Raw genomic sequence first — 6,000 nt, 5'->3', positions numbered from 1 at the left:
GCAGAAAAATAATGTATTAGTAAATAACAATCATAATATTTTTATGAACTGAAAAATGTTGTGAAGAAAATGAAGCAGGGTAATGGGCTAGAGAGTCCCTGGGGGATTGTGTGAGGATAATTTTGAATAAAGGTATTCAGTGAAGACCTCTCTGACATGGTTTCATTTGACGAAAAGACCTGAATAAGTCAGAAACCTAAAGTAAGTTAACTGGCCACTAGGGAATGTAAATTGTATATTCAAGGGAAATAACAAAGCAAATAATAAGGGTAGTTATTTTAAAGTCTTGCAAGATAAGCGATATCCCTGGCTCTATATAATCTTACTTCTACCTGATTTCCAATTTTGCAGTGTCCAGACACCAAGTCCAATACTATTTTTCTAAAAGACCCCCCTATCTGGTTGGAAATACACAATTTTAAATCCAGAAGAGAAGAGCACAGTGGTAAAGAAAACATAACAAGACAGAGGCTGGGTTAATTTTCCACCTTCCCCTAGGGCCTTGAGCTCATTCTATTCTATTTCCTAACAGCTGGTAGGCTTTTGTTCTTTTCCTCTGTAACTGTTTCTCCAGCAGGTAAAGTTCCATTTGGCATCCAGGGCATATGATTATTATAAGCAATGTCCCCATGACATTTCATTAAGCTGGTCTTTCCACATTTACCATCAGACTACTGGAGCCTTGTTAGAAGCACTTAATTGCATCCTATTTTTGAGGCTGTAGCTGTACATCAAGATTCTGCTCTCATGTTAATTTCTTTTTAGCTGCTCACAAGGTCTTCCTGCTGATTAGAGTTTTAACAAATAATTTCTCCTTCTACTTTCCCTTCTTTATCTTTATCTCCCTCCCTGCTTCCCTATAATTTGGGACAATGCTGTCAGCCATAATAAGCATTGCTTTTTTGCTAATGTGATTAGTGTTTGCCTGGGTGTCAAGAATCTCTATGTCCTCAGGGGTATTGAGGCTGGGGATTTAGATGATGCCCAACTGCACAAGTTTCTGAGGGCATTGATCTCTTCCCCTTCCACTGATGAAATAAACTTTTGGAATATAACATTTCTGGGTCCAAAAAAGTGACTCTTTTTTTAAAAAGCTGCTTCTATCTTTAATTGATCCTCTTGGGACTGCATGTCCGCTGGAAAAAAGAAAAACAGATTATCTGAATGTTTTAGAATAAGATGAACTCACTATCAATGTGTCTTTGTGATTAATAATGCCTACTGCTGCTTTTAACAACTGATTCTTATTCAGACTTTGAGATGAACCAGACGCTCTTCTCAGCACTTTATGTGTATTATTTCATTTAATCCTCATAACATTCTCACTTTTGATGAAAAGTACTGGGGTAATTTTCACTTTACAGATGAGCAACATAAAGCATAGAAATGTTAAGTCACTTGCCCAAGTTGTCCAATGATAGAAATGGATTGCAAACCATGTGTTTTGACTCCAGCCAGTCTGAAAGATTCATATTCTCAAACAGAGCAAGCCAACTTTTTCACAGCTTTCACCTGAAGCTCATGCATGTTTCTCCTCTCTTTTGTAAGACATGTTCTTGTTTTCTCCCATCTAGTTATATATTTCTTTACCATGACTCAGAGTATTCCAACAGGACTCCAAAGTCAAACTTCTGAGTTGAATTAGATGGACTTTCATGTGTCAAACTGCCTCTCTGCCATCTTTCCTGTTTCAGTGTCCAGTCTTTTTCCTGGGACACCACTTCTGCCTCAACTGTTCTCCCTGCTTCCAGCCACACCCTCACGGTCCTCTACCAGCTGCCTGTGCACTTTCTAACACCCAGTTCTGGTGATGCTATGCCTGCTCCCAGCCCTTCTTTGACTGCTTGTTGCTAAAGGATGTAGTTCACAATACTTAGCCATAGGTTTATTTGCAATCTGGTTTCAATATACCATTCAAGGCATATCTCCTGACAGGCCTCATCCCTCGTTATATCACATCCTATGCTTAGCCACATCAATCCACTCATATTTCTCCAACACATCTATGCCATTGGTCATACACATTTCTGTCTCCAGGAAAGTATTTTATTTTTATTTTGTTTTTTAATCTAGCAAAATCCTTTGTGTCCTTTGAAACCCATCTCATGAGTTACCTCTTCTGAGATGGATTTGGTGACTTTTTCCCTGCTTTCAGACATAACAAATGAATGTGGTCCCTCCTTCCTGTCCTTAACCTGGTAAAAAAGTCAGTGTTGCTTTGCCATCTTTTTATTATAGTAATTCCCATTTCAACTTCTCAACAACAGACTGTAACTTCCTCAAGGGCAATATCATGTCTTTTACACAGAGTAGGTGCTTATAAATTTCTGTTACATGAAAGAATACTTGAAAAAATGTTATATATTGCTGTATCATAAACCAGATAAATGAGTCTAGTAGGCAGCATTTGCATAGAACACCATGGTAGCAATAACTGAGATTCTGCTCTTATTAGATTGGGCTTATGTCTTTGTTTAATAAAAAAGATACTCTCTAGCATGGACCTGAGAGTGATTATTAATGCCTCTTTTACTGGAATAAAGAAAAAAACATGTTATAAATTATAGTGGAGTTCTTTGGTAAGGAAAGAAGGCCAGATGCCTTGAATTATTAGAGAGACAATGCCAGTTGGGGAACCGTTGGTACCACGTATTGATAATGCCTCTTCCTCACGTTCTTGCATCATCCTTGCTCTGTTTGTAGCTTAGAGGGCCCTGCCCTCATCAACTAAATGAGCCAGTGTGTTTGTCTTCCACTGCCTTTCTGAGTGCCCAACTCCTTCCCTGCTATCCCCCCACCCCCCTGCTATTTCAGCCTTGGCCCTATCTCACTCTTTACTCTTTTCCTCTGCTGTAATTAAATCACTTCCTGAGGTTTTATTAGGTTTTTCTTCTAGAAGGTGGACTAGTGCCTAGAGGTACTGTGGTATAAAAACATTAAAAAGGACAGCGTGGTTATTTTCTATGGAAAAGAGTCTTGTGTCCAACACACAGAGCACACCGGGGGAGAGGAAGAGAGAAGACATTTAAGGATTATGAAGCTCACATATTTTATTTAACTGCTGTCTCCACCTGTATTAATACAATATGTCAAGCGGCATTAAAGGGAGTCGCCATCCATCTGCACTTATTAGGGAGTGTGTGTGTGCTTGAGAGTGCCTGTGGAACATTAGGAGTGTAGAGTAGGAGCTGGGTAGTGGGCCACGCGTGACTGTAGACTCAAAATCTTCATCTCTGTGTGCAGCAGCCACACTTAAAAAATCTGTAATCAAAATAGCCACTCTCTGGAAAGCCAGAGAAAATAGAAGAGATAATTTTCTCTGCACAGTTCAGAGTCAAGGTACAAAGTTCATTAAAATGGTTAAGATATATTTTCTAGGCCTTCCTATTTCCTCTTTTCTGTCCCTCCTCTGACATCCTACTGAACCTGGATATCCTGTCTTCTCTCCCTTGCCCTAGGAATATTCTGAGCTACAGCATGCATGATACCACTGGTTTATTAAAACTCTACCCAGATTGTGCAAATAATACCCACAGTACCAGCTCCTTCAAGTTCCTGAGTTCTAAAATTATCCATTCTATGTATATTCAATTCAAGTGCCTAGTTTCTCATTGGGACTCCTATTATCTAGTGGTTTAGTACAATTTTTGTTTTGAATAAGCGTACACAAACTTTGAAGAACTAATGCTGACTTAATGCTTAAACTCTTCCATGTGAATTTCAATTTGTATCCCAGTCTTTATTACCGAAAATAGACACATATCCAGAGATACAGGAGAGGAGTTTCCTGGTACCTTATTAAATTGCTAACATGAAATGCTACTGATACTTGATACATAGATCTGGGATATATTAGTCCATCTAGCTTCTTTTCAAATAAGAAATTATAGAAATCATCCACTTTTTATATAGTTTATCTTGTGCATCTACCCATGTCTCAAATAAACAAAAAAAGCCAAATAAACATATACAATGGTATCTATCTGGCACAATAGAAAGCCAATGTGATATAAATCTTCCAAAGAAATATTGTTAGTGACATGATTAAACCTCTCCACTCTCCAAGGCAGTAGGCCTGAATTGCGACACATTTGAGTTTATATTCTTCTGGCTGTTCTAATGTGTTAAATTTCAGCACATTTTTTTGGCATCAGTACATGCCTTCTCATCTCAAAAAGTCTATATTAAAAAATAGATGTCTAGGTATTAATTTCTCTTTTTACCAATTATCATATTTGAATTTAACTTGGACCTCCTAGAGATAAATCACAGTCATCCAAATGCAAGACTCACAAAGTACAAATTTCTGGCCCCAAATTTTGGACTTTGATGTTTTGTCAAATTTCCGCTTAATGAGACACCTTAAAGGGACATAGCCCACCCCACCAAGAACATAAATGAAGTCCTATCTTTGCAAGAATCTTTATGTACATGGCTCTTAGTATTCGCTCTGATATTTCTAAGGCAATTGGAAGCCAGAAATGATCCTTCCAGATTGTAATTCAGAGCCTTTGTGACTTGACTTCTTCCACTATAAATAACTTAGACACTTGGTGAAAATCATTCAAAGTCAGTTTGTGTGAAGTCTTCTACTCTCTGTGTTACATACAAAACACTAAATAATCAGAGAGTGCCCTCTGATTCTTCAGTTCCTAAGACTATGCTTCTATTTATTGCTTGACTCAAGTGATAAAAGCACCAAATTTCCAGTCACAAGAAACCTTGTAGGTCCACATTTAGATCATGTTCCACCTACAAACACATCCTTTCTGCAATGTCTTCCAAGAGTCTATTGGGCCTCTGCTTGAGTGCCATTAGGGTGACAAACACCTGTGACTTCTGGAGGTAGCTATTTATATCTCTACAGGGTAGAACCAAGCCTGCAGGATGGTTCTAATCCATCATTCACTGAGGCATTAACAATCAGGTGTGCGGATCAATTCATTCTCTTTGCTTTTCAGACATCTTGTATTCCTTAACCTCTTCCCTCTCCAAGAAATGACAGAAAGAAGCTGCTAAAATCCATCTGTTGAGCTCCTTGAGGGCAGTTGTAAAATATGCAATTGGGGATATACTAAGAGGAAGGATTTACAATACGTTTCAACTTTTCAATTATGGACAGATAATCCTATCACTTTTGACCACTTCATACCAAAAACTGAGTAGAAAGGAAACTGACGCTTACTGAACTTTCATTAGGTATCAGGCCATGTGTAAGGTACTTTTGTGTTGGGTGTTTCAGATGGCGTTGCTTTCTTTATTTCTCATAACAACCCTGCACAGCGTGTGGTCTCTTAACTCCATTTTAACAGAAGATAAGTAATAAATAATTTATGCTGGTACATTGCAGTATTTGAGTGTGAATCCAGGGCAACCTGACTGCAAGTCCATGCTCTTTCTATCGCATGATTTTTGCTATGCCTGAGACTAAATGAGATGTTGCAAAGAATGGCTGTGTTTTCTTCTGAATGGTGTAAAACTATCTGCAAACCATCAACTTGCTTTTGTGGGTGGGCAACGTGAAAAATTTAGCTATTTCAGGAGGCAGAATAAGCCCAGGAAATGATGTGGCAGAAAAAAAGGTGAAAGAAAACAAAACAACTATCATTGACGTAGGCACAGAAGAGGAAGAATATGTTCTGCAGCTTCTTTCTGTAGAAGTCTAACATGATCGGGTTGTGAAGCAGCTGCCCCTCTTCAAATTTAAGGCTCAGTAAAAGGGCAGAACAGAGCTGGGAGTGCTTGTTATGGCCTTCATTCCCACACTCAGATGGGAGTGTTGCAAACCCTGGGCTGCAGTGCTCATAGTGATGTTCAGTGTGATTCCATGTGGCTTTATGTTTACCTTGGGCATGTTTTTGTCTTTGTGCAGTTCTAATTAATCCATTATGATCTATAGTGAGAGAAATGCCAAGTAGCTGAATTCCCATTCCCCATTCAAGGCCATGGCTACTGGCCGTTAAGTAATCTGTCTTCTAATTATGGTGGGCCCTCATCTGG

This window comes from Hylobates moloch, unplaced genomic scaffold (assembly GCF_009828535.3).
Source record: "Hylobates moloch isolate HMO894 unplaced genomic scaffold, HMol_V3 SCAFFOLD_22, whole genome shotgun sequence".
Classification (NCBI taxonomy): domain Eukaryota; kingdom Metazoa; phylum Chordata; class Mammalia; order Primates; family Hylobatidae; genus Hylobates; species Hylobates moloch.
This window is presented reverse-complemented; position numbering follows the sequence as displayed.